Source organism: Plecotus auritus (assembly GCF_963455305.1).
Source record: "Plecotus auritus genome assembly, chromosome: 7".
Lineage (NCBI taxonomy): Eukaryota > Metazoa > Chordata > Mammalia > Chiroptera > Vespertilionidae > Plecotus > Plecotus auritus.
Window position 1 is genome coordinate 6,916,460 of NC_137774.1, and position 20,817 is coordinate 6,937,276.

General features: G+C 42.5%; 1 protein-coding gene across 6 annotated transcripts in view; it reads right to left on the reverse strand.

Annotated features, from left to right (window-relative positions):
* Positions 1-20,817, reverse strand: part of KCNJ2 (potassium inwardly rectifying channel subfamily J member 2) — a 336,141-nt gene that overhangs the window by 122,866 nt on the left and 192,458 nt on the right. For 2 of the 6 annotated variants that reach the window (XR_013961204.1, XR_013961205.1), the window contains exon 1: positions 15,972-16,240. The exons of the other annotated variants lie outside the window; for them this stretch is intronic. The gene's annotated coding sequence lies outside the window, so the exon portion shown is untranslated. Of the gene's footprint in view, positions 1-15,971; positions 16,241-20,817 lie in introns of those variants that run through there. 6 annotated transcript variants of the gene reach the window in all.

The following is a 20,817-nucleotide window of genomic DNA, read 5'->3' on the forward strand; positions in this document are numbered from 1 at the left end:
TGCATTCAACACAGAGGGAATTGCCTAATAATAATTTATAATAAATCGCCCGGAGTCACTCAGGACTCAGTCACAGGGCTAGGGGCTCCTCTCTGAAGACGAAGTAAATATACCTGAGGCCTTCCCTCTCCTCTCTTGTCTGTTTTGTTAGGCTTTTGAAATTCAGCTTTGATTTTCTTCCATTAAAAAACCATCGGGCCGAAACCGGTTTGGCTCAGTGGATAGAGCGTCGGCCTGCGGACTGAAAGGTCCCGGGTTCGATTCCGGTCAAGGGCATGTACCTTGGTTGCGGGCAAATCCCCAGTGGGGGGTGTGCAGGAGGCAGCTGATCGATGTTTCTCTCTCATCGATGTTTCTAGCTCTCTATCCCTCTCCCTTCCTCTCTGTGAAATATCAATAAAATATATTTTAAAAAAAATAAAAATAAAAAAATAAACCATCGGCACTTTCCTTTTAATATTGTGAATGCTTGGAGCATATTTCAGGAGAATTGATTCGATAAGACTTAGCTACTAATGAATTGCATCTTATTAGGGACATTGCCATCTTCCTACCTACACCTCCTACTAGCAGATAACTCCCATTAAATCAGCTGGCTCTACTGGGTAAAAGTTCACAGGAACCAGAATGAATCATCGCCCCATCGAGATTTTATTCCTTTTTTCCTATTTAAACACTCATTCCTTCAGCAAAACTGAGTCGGTGAGGAGGTGCATTTATGAAGCAGGTTGGAGACATCTGATCCTTGGTTACTCCAACTCTAGCAGCTCAGCAGCAAATGAAACTGCCGCAGCAATGGAAATCAGGGAGAGGTTACATAAAGAAGCACTGGAAAGCCATCGCAGAGACAGAGAGTTCAATCTAAATTTAAATTAATTAAAATTTTTCTAGGTCAAAATCTGCAGGAAAAGAACCCGGAATAAACGCATTGGACTATCTCAGCCGAAATTGCTGTTTTCATTAAAAAAAAAAAAAAAAAAATGGCATGTGATTTTGACCTGCCTAATACATTTTGCAGGAAGATGACATGTTAATTTTAATAACATGTTTATTGCAAGAAACTAAGGAAGAAGGAATGGGAGGGAAATACCTTAGCAAAGTTTACCCCTGAAATACAGAAATACCAAGGCTTGCGTCACACTCCCTGCCTGGCTTGGCGCAGAGCCTCGGCTATTGGAGGGTTTTATTAACTGTTCATGTTTCAATGCAACCCTCGTGGTTAGTCAGCAGAGATGCCAAGGAAGTTCGTAGAGATGTCCAAGCTCATGTACCTTGCAGCATGAGTAAAGTCATTTTGTCGCCCTTTTTCCCGGGGGTGTGGGTGGGACGGAGGAAGGGGAGCAGAGGAGAGACACGGGGTGGAGGCACATTGAACAAAGCTGGATTTAGCTTATATTTTAATTCACTTGTGTGGGCGATCCTCCCAGAAGGCAGCATCGAAATGATCTCCTGGGGAAATCTAGCCATACGGCAAGCAAAGCAAGCTCTAGAGACGTGGGAACGGTTAGGCGCCTGAACGGCTCATCTTCACACCAGATTCGCTAATGGGCTAAGGTGGCTCTCAGCACTTTTGTTTTCTATACCTCCCTCCTTTCCTTCGTGACCCCTCAGGCAGCTGTTGGGAGTAGATCCTTCCCCTCCTTCAGGACAGGATCGAGTTTTTTAAAGAAATACTCCAGGTTTGACGTGCATTCCTCTGACGTGTTCTTTACAAATAATATAAGGACACTTGACTTTTCCTAAGCCATTTTAGTACTTGGGGCACATGCAAACGAAAATAGCAAACTTAAAAAAAAAAAAGTCTGCAGCAAAGGAAAGTTGGAGGCTAATGTTCTGACCCAGTGGTCGGCAAACTGCGGCTCGCGAGCCACATGCAGCTCTTTGGTCCCTTTGAGTGTGGCTCTTCCACAAAATACCACGGCCTGGGCGAGTCTATTTTGAAGAAGTGGCGTTAAAAGAAGTTTTAAAAATGTGGCTCTCAAAAGAAATTTCTATTGTTGTCCTGTTGATATTTGGATCTGTTGACTAATGAGTTTGCCGACCACTGTTCTGACCCAAAGAGGCTGTGCATCTTAATTGCTTATTAGTCAACGGATGAAGAGTAGAATTCCGGCAGGATTGCAGGTGCTCAGAATGATCCTGCTCCTCTCGAGGATCTTGTTATCTGAGGGGGCGGGGGGGGGGGGGGGGGGCCTCACTCCTTCTGACCAGGGGGCTGGAGAAAAAGAGAAGAGTGTTCCTTGCAGGCCCAGGCACTGAAAAGCCTGCGTGGGACCCGCTCCTCCCCAGCACACCCACCCGGCGGTCCTGGGTTCCAGATAATGGACATGCAAGCTGGGAACAGCCAGTTCCCAAGAGAGCACTTCCATCCAAAATGCTTTACATAAAGGAGAAATCAATGTTTGTGTGTGATATTTTGGGAGTCAGGACATTATCACAGCATGACCCAATCCCTCATGACTTATTCAAAAGCCAACTGTAAAATGATAAAATTCAGACATAAAATACCGAAACGATCACCCAGTAGGACCTGGTAAATATAGAGGTGCAAATTAAAATATGACATTTTAATCTATTACTTAATACTTTTTAAAAAATATATTTTGTTAATTTTTTACAGAGAGGAAGGGAGAGGGATAGAGAGTTAGAAACATCGATGAGAGAGACACATCGATCAGCTGCCTCCTACACACCTCCTACTGGGGATGTGCCCGCAACCAAGGTACATGCCCTTGACCGTAATCAAACCTGGGACCTTTCAGTCCACAGGCCCGACGCCCTATCCATTGAGCCAAACGGGTTAGGGCTTAATACTTTGTTTGAAACAAAATCATAATACCCTTTTCTAACTGGGTGTAGTAAAATACCCAGGCACTGCTTTCAAAAACAGAAAAGTGAAATATTTTTGGAATTTTTCATTAAGTGCTTTTATAGTTTAATCCAGTATGTACATGGTTTTTGGTAATCAAGACAAAAATATCAACATGTACAGGGGAAATTTTATACAAAATACATTGATGTCTATAGTAATCATTGCAGTGAAAAAAAAAGGGGGAACCATCTTAAATGTGAGGTAATAAAGGATTTCAAGAAACTACAATATATCAATGTGATTAATATTACTCAGCCATTGAAATGTGCTCACCTTCCCAACTACTCCTCACTTAAATACTCCAGCTTCAAATCTAGGATGATCATGTCTTACCTGTGCCTTTGCGGTTAATACCCCTCTTACTTGCAAAAGCAGTTTTAAATGCCAGACCATGGAGCATGTTTAAAGCAGGGCACTTAAAATAAGCAGCTGTTGGTTGAACCGTCAGCCAGGACGGAGGAGCATGGCCGTTAGGAGAGGAGTCCCGTGTCTCCAAGCACAGATCTGCAGGGAGCCGACTGGTGGAATTACAGCTGCTCTCCCTCTCCTCCCGCCCCCCGAGCACCAGCTGGTGGCTCCATGGCCTGGACCCGGGAGGCAGGGGGAAGACAAGGACACTTGTAGATGAAGGCTACACAGGTCACCCTCTGGAGGCACAGAGCGGGGTGTGCTGTGGGAAGAATGGATCTCCAGCTGCCAAGGGAAGCCATGCAGCCCATCTACCTGACTCACTCCTGGTCATTGTCCCCTTGAAAAGCACGTGGCCCCAACAAAGGGAACCCACAAAATCCCTCGTGGGTGTCATCATGCCTGACTACATGGTAACTCCACTGCGTGTTCCCAGCTGCTCTGCTTCCCAATTTCAGCCGGTGATGTTTCCCACCTCATTCTGCCATCAGATGGGTGTGTCTTGTAAATACACGTGTAACCAATTTATGACTATGGGGTTTTATAATTACCATGCGGGGATTAAATCCTTAGACTCACTATCTATAGCCAGGGGTCCTCAAACTTTTTAAACAGGGGGCCAGTTCACTGTCCCTCAGACCATTGGAGGGCCGGACTATAGTTTTAAAAAAAAACAACTATGAACAAATTCCTATGCGCACTGCGGGCCTAGGACGAGTCGGCTGCTAAGCAGGACAGGCAGCGGCACCCGGCGGGCCGGATCAATGTCCTCGGTGGGCCGCCTGTGGCCCGTGGGCCGTAGTTTGAGGACGCCTGAATTCTATACCTATGCAAATTATTTAGCTAGAAGATGGCTACTACGTCAACATTAACATTCTTCACAAGGATGCCAGCATTGCAGTACCAGAGATACGCATTAACCAGAAGGAATAAACTTTTGAGGTGATTTTCAGGGCTGTCCATGAAAGTGCTGAAGCAATTTAAGGACAAACATGTTTTCTGGTGCTTCCCAAATTAGACTGGAGGCAGCCACCTGTGACTTCAGTTTAGGAGGCGTTGTGGAGAAACTCAAAGAACCTGGTGCTCACTCTATACAGGAGAGGTTACTAGTACATATTTAGTGCCGTCTTTATTTGCAAGACATTTGCCATTCTATATCCCGACTGTGAACGGAGGAGATGTGCTACAGCGGAGTTTGCAAACTCTTTAAAAGTATGTGCATTTATTCTCCTCTGTGGCGCCCACAGCTATCACCCTCACCCTTAGGACAGCGCCTGGCGCACAGGAGGCCCTGAACAAATAGGTGTCGAAAACAGAAGCAAGAAAGGTAAGCAAGAAATGACTGGAGGGCAGCACAGTACACAGTAGGACGTGATGACGACGGCATCGGATGGACACTGTATGCTCTGACTCGAAGTGTCGAGTCACAAATATTTTTATTTGTGAACCAAACAAAATGCATCCGAATCTGTAGCTCACAGCCATGTGACTGTAGCCACGTGACGGATACTCACTTTGAGGTGGCCTAGAAGTGAACCTGCAGTAGCTCTGAGGTATGCCTGCATAGAGTTGTTGGGAGAATTAAATAATGCTTTTCCTAACTCCTAGCACACTATTAGGGTTTAAACGAATACTACCTGATGATAGCTAATATTTATTGGGTATTTGCTCTGTTCCAAATTCTTAAGACATTTATTGACTTAATTAAATTGAACACATAGGGTGTGGTCCCAGGTTAAGACCCTGGACTCTGTCCTACTCTTACTCAACAAATAAAAATTCTTGTCTGGATTAGAACTTCTTCCCCAAAACCATTCTGGTGATGTTCGACTCCCACAAGGATCTCTTAGCAGGGGAAGCTGCTCCTAGATTTTTTCCTCAAAATTCCCTTGATTGGGAAACATTTGACAGAGGTTGTCCTTTCTGGCAGCAACTTAGGAAAATTCCATGAGCCTCTCTGGCCTGCCAGCCAGCCACGGAATCTTTACGTGCAACCAAGAGGAAGAGAAGGGAAAGGAAAAGCAGAAAAATAACCAGGTCCTCCGATTAGGCGGCGTCTCCCCTGAGGGTGCTCCCAGCTGCTCAGAAGCTTCCTCCTCATCTCCTGGACCAAGCACCGATCCAGGCAGGCTCCCTCATTCTAGACTATGAGACCGGCCTTTAGGTCTGCCTCTGAGCTTGCTTTTGTTTATTTCCTGATGAAGACACTTAAGTACTTGGAGGCTTTTGATGTGACATAACCAAGAGTCTCGAACACCAGTGACTACACAGGAACAAGCCCTTTCCTGGCAGAAGTGCCCTCTGCAGACGATGTTTACTGCCAACCTTCCGCCTCTGGAATGAGAGGCTCCGTGTCCCACAACTGCGACAGCTCGCTCGAGGCTCAAGAAGCAAAGGCCCGCAGCCGCCATGCACGTGATGGATGGGAGTTCTCAGATGTAAACAGAGATGGAAGATGGATGATCATGTTTTGAAGGGAAATTTTTTGTATCACGGTGTTAACAATTTTCAAAGCAAAAATGTATACCAGCGGCACATTGGCCGCAGGAATTTGAAATCCATTTGTGGCAACAAATAATTAGAAAATCAAGCTATCTCATGTTGTAACCGTTTCCTTTAACTATCATCCAAATCTTCTCATTAAAAACTACATTATGGCAATCATTTGGAGTCATGCATGTGAATTTTCTACATTAATATTAAGATCAATGAGAAGTCAAGAAAGCTAACCACAGGTTCTAAAGTTCCAGGGGTGGGCAAACTTTTTGACTCGAGGGCCACAATGGGTTCTTAAACTGGACCGGAGGGCCGGAACAAAAGCATGGATGGAGTGTTTGTGTGAACTAATATAAATTCAAAGTAAAGGAGCGGAGGGGAGAGCAAGAGAACCCTCTGCTCTTTCGGCTCCGTGGGCCAGATCCGGCCCACGGGCCGTAGTTTGCCCACGGCTGTATCTAAACCATACATGGTATCACAGTCCTACACCCTCCCAGAGAGTGGTTGTGAGAATTCGGCAACATAATCCAAACACATACTGAACGCCCATTTAGCGTGCTCTGTGCCAGGCCCTGTTTTAAGCATAGGGACACATCCATGAGCAAATGTATTCCCTGTTCTTGAACTCCCTTTCTGGTGAGGTCCAGAAAGCAATGACAAAACACTAATAAATGAGTAAATTATTTAGCACGTTAGAGGGTGATAAGGAAAGATTGAGCGGTTTAAGAGGTAATGGGAATGCCTGGGGGAGGTTGAAAAGCGCAGGTTAGCTTTTCCTAAGGGCAGGCCTCTTGGGAAAGGTGTCATTTGAACAAAATGTTACAAAGGTCAGAGAATGAGCCATGAAGGGATCTGGAAGAAGAGCATCCGAGGTGGAGAAAAGGGCTGAGGATCTAAGTTGAAAATGTGCCCCGGTGGTTTGAGGAAAAACATGGAGGCCAAGATATTCAGGGGCGAAGGAGATGGAATCAACGAATGAATGGAGCCCTGGCCAGGTGGCCCAGGTGGTTGGAGCATCGCCCCCATACACCAAAAGGTTTCGGCTTCCTTCCCTGGGCAGGGCACTTTGGGAGGCAACCCATTGATGTTTCTCTCTCTCCCTTCCTCTCTCTCTAAAAATCAATAAAAACATATCCTCAGGTGAGGATTAAAAAGAAAAGAAAGAATGGAGGGTAGGGTCACATCGACCTCAAAGGCCATTGACAAGACTTGATTTTACTGTGAGTGGAACAGGAAACAGTCACAAGGTTTTAGCAGAGCCGAGACATGATCTGACTTATAGGTTCAAGTGATTCCTCTGGCGGCTGTATCCAGAATAAACTGTAGTAGAGTAGGATGGGCAGAAGCAGGCAACATATTGACTAGCATAGTAATTCAAGCAAGAAATTATGGGGGTGGGGGGTTCCAGTCTAAGATGGGGATAGATAGTCAATACTGAAACTGAAGGGCCTGGCCTGAAATTCACATTCCAGAGGTATCAGCTCTTAGTTACTATCCGTGGAAGGAAGTGGGTGATAAAATGACATCTCCCAGGAACTGTCTTTCACAGAAAGGCCAATAGAGTTTGTGAATACTATGGAGACATTTACTGGACCACAAAACTCCTCTTCCCCTCTGAGATTCAGTTCAGTTCAATCCTGAATTTAATCAAAGTCAATGGTGTGTAGATCTTTTTTTTCCCTCTAACAACTTCATGGTCACAAGTTTTTATGACTTTCATAAATCTGCCAATCTAGGAGTCTGTTTTACATGGTATTTTGGCTCTGGACCATTGAAAATAATGGTTTAACTCTCATCCTTATTTTTTGCATCATTTTGCTATATCTATTTACACAAATTTATTACTGTTTTCAATCCTTCCTGTATACAATTGGCTTCTTTATCTTTCTTTTTTCAACCACAGGTACTCTCCCAATTCATTCATCACTCAGTATCTTTCCTTTAAAATGTTTTTAAAAATATATGGGACAGATGCTGTCCATAAAGTCATTGTAGCCGTAACTTTAGGCATAGAGAAGGTGATTTGCAAGTAGTTAATACCAGCTCACACATGCTAAAATGTGACTTTAAGGAACATTTAAAAAATTGAAATGCATGCACCATTTTATACAAATATGTTGAACAGATGTATGAATCAAAGTTAATTATTAAAATTTCCATTCTGGGAAAAGTTACTTGTGGCCAACTTTTAAAAGCAAAGACTTTGTTCCAGGCAGGTATTAGCAGTTTGATAAATCTGAATAAATTATAAAGTTATATACACATCTCTGAACTGAATGCATTTTTAAGGGGGCCAAAAAGATGTAATGTCACTTCCTAAATTCAAGCTGTTTATTAATCCACTCATTTATTAATTCAACAACTAATATGTATAGAACAACTGTTATGTCTCAGGTACTCTGGCAGCGCTAACAGTAACATGTTGAACACACACTAGAATAATTTCTGCTTCCAAGGAGCTTACAGTCTAGTAGAGATGCAAGGGGTGTGCATTAAAAAACTAACCACACTAAAGAACATATCATTTCAAGTGTAGAAAAATGCTTTTAAATGGGGAAATATTCACCCAGTAAATGAGAGAATAAGTTGCATAGAAAATAAAAGGAAGCAAATATTTGTGTCTATATCAAAGGAGACTTGCTTGTTGAGGTTAATTGACAAATAGTTAAGAGACTGAAAATGATGAATACCTTAAAAATCTTACAAGTGTGTAAATAGATAAATGGTCATTCGAGATATCATCTTCCACGTAAGAGACTCCACTCAAATGTATTGGTAATGAAACAAGAAAATGTCTAAGAGAAGAGCTAAGTTTACATTGACATGTATTCTGTTTGTTGGTTCCCATTCCATATTGTCCATATCCATGACCACTTACTAAACTTCCCTGGACAGAAACCTGTGAAAATCCCTCCGACTTCCGTGAATGTTTCTCAAGTAGCCAACACATCAAGGAAATTAAAATGTGCTTACTTCAGCCCAAAATGTCCTTGGCAAATCTAACGTCCTAGTATTTGAGTGTCTACTGGACTATTTGAAGGGCCATGTGCTGACGCTGGAGGATACACATAAATAAGGTAGAGGAATGCAGGACTTCCCTAGGCACGCACAGTAGTAAAAGGCAGATTGGTTCCACTCAAGTTTTTCTGACTCCAAAGCTCATGTATGTTTCATATTCAGCCTGATAGCTTTATAACAAAAAGTACCATCATTTTCTTGATCAGCATAGTTTTCTGTAAGAAACACCTTCTTGACTATGATTTCTAAAAATCAATTTAATAGGACACATAGGATGCATACTACTGTATTGTTAGCTACAGGTTCTATATTATGTTTTTGTGTTTTTTTTTTGTGTGTGTGTGTGTTTTTTTTTAATATATTTATTTTTTACAGAGAGGAAGGGAGAAGGATAGAGAGTTAGAAACATTGGTGAGAGAGAAACATCGATCAGCTGCCTCCTGCACACCTCCCACTGGGGATGTGCCCGCAACCAAGGTACATGCCCTTGACCGGAATCGAACCTGGGACCTTTCAGTCCGCAGGCTGACGCTCTATCCACTGAGCCAAACCGGTTAGGGCAGGTTCTATATTATGGCTTTAGGCATGTGATTGACCTCCTAATGTCATTCTCTGTACTGTCAAACAGGGATATTATCATTACGGAACTGAATGAGTTATTACAGCAGTTCTCAAAGTTTGGTTTGTAGACTCCTGGACATCCCAAGATCCTTTCAGGAGGTCCAAGAGATAAAAACACGTTCGCAATCATACTAAGATGTTAGCCTATGTCTTCCACCAATGGTTGAAAAGCCATGGAGAGTCAAGCCCCTGGTGCCTTAGTAGGAATTGAAGCAGAGCCACTGATTTTCAAGGTCATGCAAGCACGTGCAGTTAAAAGAATACCAGTTTCATTTAAGAACAGTCTTGAGGAAACATTAAATGCATTCATTTTATTACATTCCCACCAATCTGTACACATATTTTTGTTAACGTGTGCAGTGGAATAGGAAACATTTCTGAAACACTACGCTGCTTAGTGAAGTACAGGGTTGTCTTACGCGCCTGCAAGCCTTTGAGTGATGCACTGAGCGGGCGCTTTTTTTCCGGGAACACTATTTTTACTTGAAAGAGCAACTGACAGACAACTGCGGTTATTCAGACTTTGGTATTTGGCAGGCATTTTCTTGAAAAACGAACAAAGGATGGCTGTCAGTTCAAGGAATTAAACTGACAGCATTACCTGCCGGTGATAAAAGTTGAGCTTTCATGAGAACACTGGAATTTTGGAAGCCTTATATTGGCCACTGTGAACATGCAGCTTAGAAACAGTCAAAATGCTCGCTGATTTCGATGGCAATGTTAACAAATATTGTACTTTCATACTATGGAATGAAATGTGTCATTTTCTAAATGACCAATGCACAAAGACGCAGAATTATGCAAAAGAAAAAGATACATTCCAAGTGCAGGACAGAGCAGTGACTTTCAGTATAACAGCACAAAACTTTCATTGATAGGGTTGCGGCTTCTAGGTTGCAAATAACTTTCAAATGACCACTTGTTGAGTATTGCAATATCAAAGAATATTCACAGTTGTCTCGAAATCATCTCAAAAAAGAGGAAAACCAGGGCCTCTCTTCGCACTAACATTTTGTTTGTAAAATAAAAATGTTTTTTTTCACAAACATTTTATTTACATTGACATGAAATGAGTGGTTAATTGCACTGTCTTGTACAATATTTTGATCACTTAGGAGGTGTGGGGGGAGAAGGGTAAATAACTACAAGGACCATGAAATTTACTGGAGGTAGCTAAGTCCTAGTGATGCACTGGGTGGAGGTGGAAGAGGGCATAGAGGGCATAAATGGTGAAGGAAATATAAAATAAAATAATAAAACCAAAAGAAAACAGTAAAATAAAAAGAAAAGAAAAGATATGTCACCCCAGCTAGAAGCATAAAACAAAAGAATTTTAAAAAACCCACAGTAATTGTATGGATAAGTCTAAATAAATATTGACTTTACATAACAATAATGCTATCTAGGAGTTAAACTATATGTAAAATAAAAACATACCCCAAAGTAGAAAAAAATTATGGAAGGGGGTGGGGCAAATGGAGTTAATAACTGAATCCTTTGGTTTAGCCAATGAGATCCACATGGTGACAACACACACCTACACTCACTCAGACACCATTTATAGCTGGGAAAGTCCTTGCATTATCCAGAAAAGCCCACCTAAGAATATACAATGGCCAATGGTGCTCTTCCAAGAAGTCTCCACCTCTTTCTTGGAAAAGTCATGAATATTCTTCCCCCTTATGGAATGCCCTACCCCTCGATTAAATGAACCTCAGTGAAAGAAGTACATCCGACTGGGGAGGGGCTGCTCTGTCTGTGGAGTAGCCCACCCTCTGTCTCCCTGCTTCCCTAATAAACTCTCCTTCACTTTAAACTCTTTTAAAAAAAAGATTTGTTCTGAATAACAATGAGTTCCTCCATTGGCCTATTATTTCTTGGGCATGTTATTTACCTTTTTTTTGGGGGGGGGGTCTAGAAGAGGCATTTGTACATTGCAGGAATTTTTCACCTTATATCCATGAGTTATAGTTGGTGACATTTTAAACTTCATTACAATTGTCAGCTGGTGATTTATTTCAAAGGATCTGTCGCTGAAGAGAAAATCTGCTGCCTAACAAACTATCCACAGTGATCCCAATGTTATAACCTTTGCTCAAATACAATATTTGCTTTTTGGATGGTGATGGAAGGAGACTTGAATACAGATGATTTATTATAGAATTATACACCTACATACTTTTATTAAGCAATGTCACCCCAATAAATTCAATAAAAAATAAAAAATATTTGCTCTTTGAAAGTATAAAGGAATAAACAAGGGCCTTTTACCAAGACATTGAACTCAGTATAATTCGATGTTTATGGTTTTGTCGCATTAGGGACAGATAGAGAACGGCCATTAGTAAATCCATAGCCATTATCACTAATCATTACCTCCTCATCTATCTCTTGCCATCTCTAATGGGGATTTCCTGATGGTGACACTTCTTAATTTTACCTGTGGTTTGTCTTTTAATGTTTTTTTGATTTGTCTTATTTTTCCTGGTTAATTTTTTAAAATATTCTGACCAGACTTTTGTTCACTCTTAGCTGCCCCTATAGCCCATGTCCTATGTCATTTATTAATTGACTTGAGAAATAATCTGTGTCTGTAGTGAACTGAATTCTAGAGACAAAGCATTGCACCTGTTGTCAGCTCTCCCCTAATGATCCCACTACATTTCATGAACTGAGCTCTTCATGGTTGTTTAGGAAATCAGAGTGTACTAAATAAAGAAACTTACTTATTGCTACATTACTGCTGCCTCCAAACTGCTTTCATTTCACTCTGTTGGTTAGAAGGTCGGGGAGAAGGCATAGCTGGACTTGGAGAACATTTAATTACTCCAGGAAAAACACTCATCTACTGTACGTGCTGACAGACTGTCTCCCTCCTGGTCTACAGAGCATCCCAGTAACTGAACCTTTTGATTTAGCCAATGAGATCCGTGCTGTGACAACATACACCTACACTCACTGAGACACCTTTATAGGAACCAGCATTGGAAAAACTAGAAATATAGAAAGAAGGATCCGTATTTGTGAACACTTTACTCCTATGTTCCAAAGATGTGTCTGCCTTGGTAAAATTTAAGGTGTAGTGGATAAGTTCAATGACATTATTGACAATAATAATAGCTAATATTTACCACGTGTTTGCTGGTGGCCAGGCACTCTGCTAAATACTTGAGATGCTTTCCCTCATTTACTCTTCACACACCAAAATGAAGTATAAACTATCACGTTTCCCATTTTCTGGATGAGGCAACAAAGCTATAAAACAACTAACCATGTTGCTCTAAGGCAGTCAATTGGTGAAAGTTTGAGACAGGCTTAGACCCAGGTATGTGTGACTCCAAATCCCAACTTGCAAACATGATTTTATTCTGCATCTTGTCTGAGATTTTGAGTCTGTCTCAACTATCCAGTTACTGGTTATCTAAAGAGGTAATTGCATTACAGTTGTGCTAAAAGCCCATTTGGGATTTTAAAAATCATATATTCAAGGTGGAAACCAGCAGCACGACTCTGTTTTTTTGTTTTGTTTTTCCAGCTGTATCAGTTTTCTTGGGCCCAGGCCCAGAATAGACAGAGCTGGGTTTTGCCATGGCGAGGCGTTGTGCAGGGGAAATATAGCAAAAGTTGAAAGAGTTCTTGGGTCTGGAATCTAAGCTGAATGCGGAAGAGAGTGATAAAGGAGGATGAGGTGACAGGAACAGTGATAGGGTCATGGGTCATGTATGCGGATGGTGAGACACCAAGAATACTGGCAGATATAACAGAAGAGAGAAAGACCGCTGTCCAGATGCTAACATTTTTGAAGAAGAAGGGAGAGTGATTAGAAGGTTGGTTGAGCCTGACTGGTTTGGCTCAGTGGATAGAGCGTAGGCCTGTGGACTGAAGGGTCCCAGGTTCGATTCTGGTCAAGGGCATGTACCTTGGTTGCGGGCACATCCCCAGTGTGGGGGGGTGCAAGAGGCAGCTGATCGATGTTTCTCTTTCATTGATGTTTCTAATGCTCTGCCCCTCTCCCTTCCTCCCTGTAAAAAAAGCAATAAAATATATTTTTTTAAAAAAAAAGGTTGGTTGAAACCACCACAAAAGGTGCTGCTGATGGCATAATATGGTGGCTTTCTAATGCACTTGAGGAGGGAGTGAAGAGGACTGATGTGAAAACAGGAAAGCAAACACCAAAACCATTGTAAATTATAATTGTACTTGGAAACTGAAACAACAGCCATCATGTGAGAAGAATGTAGGGAAAACAGTGACATGAGGGGCCAGCTTTCCACTGGAGGACTAGTCCTCAAAGTGTGGCCCCCAAACCAGCAGCATCAGCATCACCTGGGAACACATTGGATATGCAAATTCTGGGTCCCCACCACAGACCTAAAGAATCAGGGCTTTGGGGACTAGAGCCCCTCAACCTGTGCTTTCCCAAACATTCTAGGTGCTTCTGGGAACACTGACATTTGGGAAGCCCTGTGTTAAAGCAAAAATATAAGAGGAATCTTCAGAGAAAAGAGTTAACATGCAGGGAGTTTAACTGAGGGCAGTGTAAGATTCCACAGGTCAGCATGAGCGGGAGGGTTTGAAGGGTAAGGGAACCAAGGCAGAGCGAGGCGTGTACATATCTGGGTAGCAGGGGGTGTCTGGGGACCTGGACCTCCGCTGGTGATGGGGATTGATGCCATTCACCCTGATGGACTCTTACAGGAAGACAAGAAATCAATCTTAATTAGAGTTTTGGGAAAAGCAAGAACCCATATTATCAGGAAGATCTGACACTCTGGGCACCTCCCTCTTGAGTCTGATGCCTTCTCTGACTCCTGGTTAGGCTCAGAGGCAGAGGCAGTAGAGGACAGGCTAACAAAACAAAAACATTGACAGAGAAACCCAAGATGTCGGAGTTCAATGACCTCTTTTGCACAGCACTGGTCCACTCTTTGACAAAGTCTCTAACGAGTTAGAGGCTGCAGAATAATGTGGCTATTTTCCTCAAACAACCCCAACATACATTACAAAGGTGATTCATGGGTTTTCTCTAAACCTTGGGCATTGGCATAGAAAAAATTATAAATCATGTTTCCTCTTCTAAAAAAACAAAAACAAAACACACACAGAAGAAAAAAAATTTTAAACCAGACTTCAGAATGCCAGCCCTTTAATCAAAACCATAATATATCTATATTAATAAAAATATAACAGAGACTGATCCTATGATCCAACCTTCTTGGTAACCTATTCCCTGTATTGGTGTGGGAAAGTCTTGTGATTTTTCTTGGGGGGCGGGGGGGGGGGGATGGGAACAGTCAGTACATCAAAGCAGCACTTAATGACCCAAAAGGAACGTGAACTTGTCATAGTCCTCACTCTTCACGCCACAATAACTGATTCATAAAATAGCCAGCATGGTTAATCAGTGACTTCCCAGGTGTCTTTTAATTGCCTGTCAGGCTGACTCCAAGTCATACACGTCCACCCTAATCAATGATATACAGTTTATGTTCCTAAAAGGACCTTGTTTGAAGATACACATTCAGAGAGAAAGACAGTTCTATTTAAACACTTTCAAGAGCAAAAAGCCATGGTGTGGAAGCGGAACAAGCGGTAGGAAAACATGAGTGATCTGAGACAGGACAGATGCTGGGTCACGGACAACATTTTCATAATAAAAGCCCAGGATACTGTTGACAGACGCCTGGTTTCCAGCCACATCACGTGCACCCTCTGGCAGCTGATGAGCTCTCAAACCATCAGCACAGCCAGCTCTCCCTGCCCCGCGCCCCCTTTAGGTCACCTGTTAAAAGGGTTTGTGCTTACCTGCTCCAGCAGACAAGATCCGTGAAGTCTTGGTCCTGTGCTTTGGTTTTCTGCGTGCATAAGCCTCTTTATAGGCACCCGTGCGCACACACACGTGTACACCCCATGCACACATATGTGTGTGCACACACACACACGGATGTACCATAAGCATGCAAAATGTCTTCCTGACTGCACACTGACCATCCAAGTATAAGAGGCAATATTCCCAAAAGATGATTTCACAAAAGGATAAAATCCACTGCAGTAGCACAGACCAGGTGACAGCCGGAACGCTCCTAGGTAATTATGACTCCCAGCTGGCTCACAACGTGTAAAATTTCATTTCTGCTGATTTATTTCGGATGCTGTCCTGTGCATTTCTACAGGAAAATTTTCTTTCCAAAAGGTCATTTCCCATTTAGCAAAATCTTTCAAAAGAATGACAGAAAAACAAGGCCCAAAGAGCTTCTTAACTCGGTCAAGGCACAGGGCTAATTACAGGCGGTGAAAGGACATGGGCCGACGCTGCTCGAGTCCACACTCTCTGCACACTCTCCCCACCAGATCCCCCGAAACGCGCCTGCCACAGCGGAGAATTATCGTCAACATCATGCGTGAAATTTATTGAGAACTGACTCTTTTTCCATAATAAATGCCTTCCACGTACTAACTCATTTAAACGACACCACGACCAAAATCAAATCGTACATCATCTCCCAAGAGGATCAAAACGACACCCAGAGAGAACAAGTTGTCCGAGATCACGTACCTGGAATGTCGCTGAGATGAAATAAAGTTCCGACAGCTCGAATCCGATGAGGCGGTGGAGCTGTTTGCCGTGAAGAACAGACTCTGAATCCAAACCACGTAGGTTGCAATCACGGTCCCAGCACTTATAGCTGAGGAACCACGTGACCGCTGGTTAACCCCTCTAGTCCTCACCTGTAAACCATGCAGAAGACGGTGGTGCCCACTTCAACAGTGCCATGGTGGAGTTCATGTGAGTGCCCTGTTTAGCACAATGATCAGCTCCTAAGTGCCCTACATGGGTGAGTTGTTGGTGCTGAGGTTGTGGCTGTTGTTATCCTAAGGACTAGTTGGCGAGTACATTTCATTGGCAACAGGTGTGGTCCTTAAAAGCAGAGGGTAAGAGCCTTTAGAAAGAGCTCGAAATTATCCCCTATCCCTGCCCACGTATGGCCTCTTCTGTCCTTAAAGATCAATACAAGATTTTATTCTTCTAAAAGAACTTCCTTTTTTTAATTTATCTTTATTGTTTAAAGTAATACAGATGCCCCCCTCTTTTTTTCCCCATTGACCCCTTCCGCCCCACACCCACCCCTCCCTGGCCTTCACCACACTATGGTCTGTGTCCATGTGTTATGCATATAAGTTCCCTGGTTACTCTATCCCCACCCACCCTCCCACCCTCCCACCCCCCCACTCCCCCACCCCCACCTTCCCTCTGAAATTCGTCAGTCCGTTCCATGCTTCTAAGTCTCTGGATCTATTTTGCTTATCAGTTTATGTTGTTCATTAGATACCACTTAGGAGTGAGATCAAGTGATGCTTATCTTTCTCTGATTGGCTTACTTAGCATGATATTCTCCAGGTCCCTCCATGCTGTCTCAAAGGGTGAGAGATCCTTCTTTTTTATTGCTGCGTAGTATTCCATGATGTAAATGTACCACAGCTTTTTTTTATCCACTCATCTACCCAGAAATCAATAGCATTTTATACACCAATAATGAACTCTCAGAAAGAGAAACTAAAACAAACAAACAAACAAAAAAACACACCCATTTACCAGTGCAACAAGAAAATTAAGATATTTAGGAATAAACTTAACCAGGGAGGTAAAAGACTTATACTTGGAAAACTATAAGGTGTTGAAAAAAGAGAGGAAGATATAAACAAGTGAAAGAATATACCATGTTCATGGATTGGTAGAAGCAACATCATGAAAATATCCATACTACCCAAAGCAATCCCTAGATTCAATGCAATCCCTGTTAAAAAAAAAAAAAGAACTTTCGTATTTAGAGAAATGCCTGGTATGTTTACCCTCTTCTCACTGTTTATGGTGTTTTGTCTCTGCCTCACCACTGCTGATGATTTGGGCCAGATTATTCTGTGTTATGGGAGGGGGCGGGTGGCTTTCTTGGACCAGATGAAATAAATGATGACCCCCAGCATCCCTGGTCTCCACCCTCTCCCCAGGTGTGACAAACAAAAATGCCTCTGGAATTGGTAATGGCCTCCCTCACCGAAGATGAAGTCCCTTCTTGGCGTAGGGTCCCTTAGCTGCCATAGATTTTAGAAGGGACATCCACAGGGACTTTTCCAGTTGAAAACATGTCTGACGACCCGTGCGTTTGTCAACAGAGTCTAAGCCAGTCGCTGGCATACATACGGTGAGTCCTCAATAAGCACTGTTTGCATTTTAAATATTGCAATTGTGTTCATTAATCCTACATCAAAATAAAAGGATGGCCATGTTGACATGAAATTGGAAAGAGCATGTTTATATGCCACACCCAGCTCTCTGATCAAAGGTCAGATCGCACACGCTGGCTTTTGTTTGAACAGGGGACAGGCCTCTTAAGTAGCTTTGGTTACCTGTCAGGGTTACCATCCACAGCCCCCAGAATGGTGGGAAGTGTCCAGCCACCCCAGCACTGCCTGTAACTGGGAGGAGAAAGGGGGCTGTTTGAACAGCTGTCAGCTGCCAGTACTTCTGCGCAGAATAGCTAAAGGAGGGGAGGGAAGGAAGTGGGTTTACTGTCACGTGTGTGCATCTCTCTCCTAGAAACCTGACCTTAGAGCAGTAACTGTGGTAGCCAACGCCTAACCCATGATTGATGTGATTGATTAGCTTTTTTTTTTTTACCTTACCCATTTCAGAGCTAATTGGTTACACGGAAGGAAATTGGAAGTGGCTGGGATATCCATTGTAACATCATTACATGTTACAACTATGAATGCCCTTTCCCCCATTCTCGGAATGTCTGGCTGAATAATCATGAAAAATGGAACCAAAGACACCTTCCCTCCCACTCAAGAATTTATCAGACTTTCAGTTAGTCAGAAGGTGGTGACTGGGTACAGGACCGGTTCTTAAAGGGGCAGGGGGAAGAGGGAGACACGCATGGGGTTTGTTTTCCCCAGTCACTACTGCTCTTTTCAGCAGTTAAGAAATTAGGAGGGATTTTTTTTTTTTAAAGAGACAGGCTGAGACATTGGCCGCTTTTGAAAGGAAATTTAGCACTGGCAAGCTCCTGTCAGCGTTCAGTAGAGCATTTTGGTTTTATACCACAAGCATCAGAGAGTCAGGCAGATCTGGGCAAAATAATAACAGAAAGAGTCCCTGCCTGTAGAAAAGATCCACTAGGAAACTTGGCAGCTATTTAAATAGACCTCGTCATTGGCCCAGGCGAAAGTCTCCCCTTTACCAAGCCAGTTACCAGGGGACTGGCTCAATCCTAACCGCGGGAGAAAGCGAAAGTGGAACTGAGTGGGTTAGATAAGCGATCACTCAGGCAGGAAAAGCCATTGCAGACGGTTTTAAATTTGGTTTTCTTTGATAACATAAGGGAACTCATACTCTGAACTTTTCCAAGGAGCCAGTGGGTTGAAAGATTAAAAGACTTAGTAAAATGTGTGACTTCTCTAGGGTTTAGGACTCAACAATTACAGAAATGGCTCATAACAGAGTGTATATTAAATAAAGAAAACACACACAAAAGTCGGTTGGACTTGCATTTGAATTTTAATTAGACCCTATACTCATTTAAAGAGATAACACCCAGTCATCTAACCATTGAGTCACTGACAGACCCTAATTCTACCATCTTTGTAGGCAAAGTAAATACTTTCTCCGTATCATTTTGTCCCATAAACATTCTTCCACGGCTCTGTAGTTCTAAACGCATTTGAGGCCACTTGAGAGCGCAAAGTGAGTTATCGGCCTGTCAGTGCGTCAGTGTTATGGAGAGAAATTAAAACAATGCTGGAAAAGACCAGCCGGAGGGAGAATCATTTCTTGGCACCAGCCTGCTTTCTCTTTCCCTTTCTAAGCAGCAAATCCTCCCCCCACGTCACAACACATTCACTATCTCGATGCTTCTCTCCCCTGGCTCCAAGAAACACATTCAGTGTGGCTCTCCCTCCAAATGGCCCTTTCCCGAGCGGAGCGATAATCTAGCCCATCCTTCCCCTCCACCCCACCCGCTCTTTTCACCCTCCTTCTCACAATTACATCCTGTTTCATTCTAACCCAGTCTCCCAAGGCAATGCTAGGGAAGCTGATAAATTAATTCTAACTTGTGTGTCAATCCTAGGCACGTAAATTATCAAATCAGAAAGCTTTATTAAGTATCACTAATAATAGTTTAGTGACTTGCCTTTTTATTGGTACTTACTCTTTCCTTGAGGATTCCTGGAAACCAGTACCTTAAATATGAGCTGTACCACCTAATGAACAAGAGGCTGCTGGGATGGAAATCCTGATTTTTATCTGTGCTAACTCTGTGACTTTGGGTCCATTATTGGTTCTTATTGGACCTCAGTTTCCTTATTAGTGAAATTGGATGAACATGATAAGAATGCTTTTTAAAATATATATATTTTATAGATTTCAGAGAGAAAGGGAGAGGGAAAGAGAGAGAGAAACATCAATGATGAGAGAGAATCATTGATTGGCTGCTTCCTGCACATCCCACACTGTGGATCAAGCCTGCAACCCGGGCATGTGCCCTGACCTGGAACGGAACTGTGATCTCATGGTCTACACTCAACCACGGAGCCATGACGGCTGGGCAAGAATACTTTTTTAATAGAGTTGTTCTGGGGACTCACTGATATAATTCATGTAAGATATTTATAATAGCAAGTGTCCATAAAATATACTCAATAATAAACATAAGCAACATAACTTAGTATACACGAAACAATATACATAATGAGGAAACATAATATGCACTAAATACTAATAATCTTTATTAGCTGAAGAACAAGGTCATCAGCACTAAATGCCAGTCTCTAAGGCAGGAAATGCAGAGATATTTTGCAAAGGGGGGATTTGATAGCGCCTTCCATCTCATAACATAGTTATGCTAACATTCTCAGCTCTATGTAAGAATGGCCCCAGCTATAATCTTCAGAAATATATAACAGTAGAAACTGGGATAAACTGGATTTTTCTTTTAATAAGCAACCACACCAGGTTTCAGTGGCTGTAACTCCGAGAGTAGCCATCATATAAGATCATATGGATAGAGTTTTAGAACCACAGTAAAGACAAATATTGAGATATATTTTAGATCCCTTCGCCTTATGACACATATTTTATAGGCGTCATCATTTTAGGATGAGAGAGAGTGTGAAACCAAGTACCGATCTAAGTAAGAGTGATTCTCATCAACATAAAGATTAAAGAGAAAGGAATAATAAAGTTGCTCTAAAAGGGAGAAAACAACCCCTAAGAAAGTTCTGAGCATTATCCTAATTAAAAGGGACAGATTTATGAGAAGGCTATTTTTAATGAAACCCCAGGGGATGCAATGGATGCAAGAACCTATAAGCTCAGCAACCAGGAAGTGACCTCACCAGTTGCC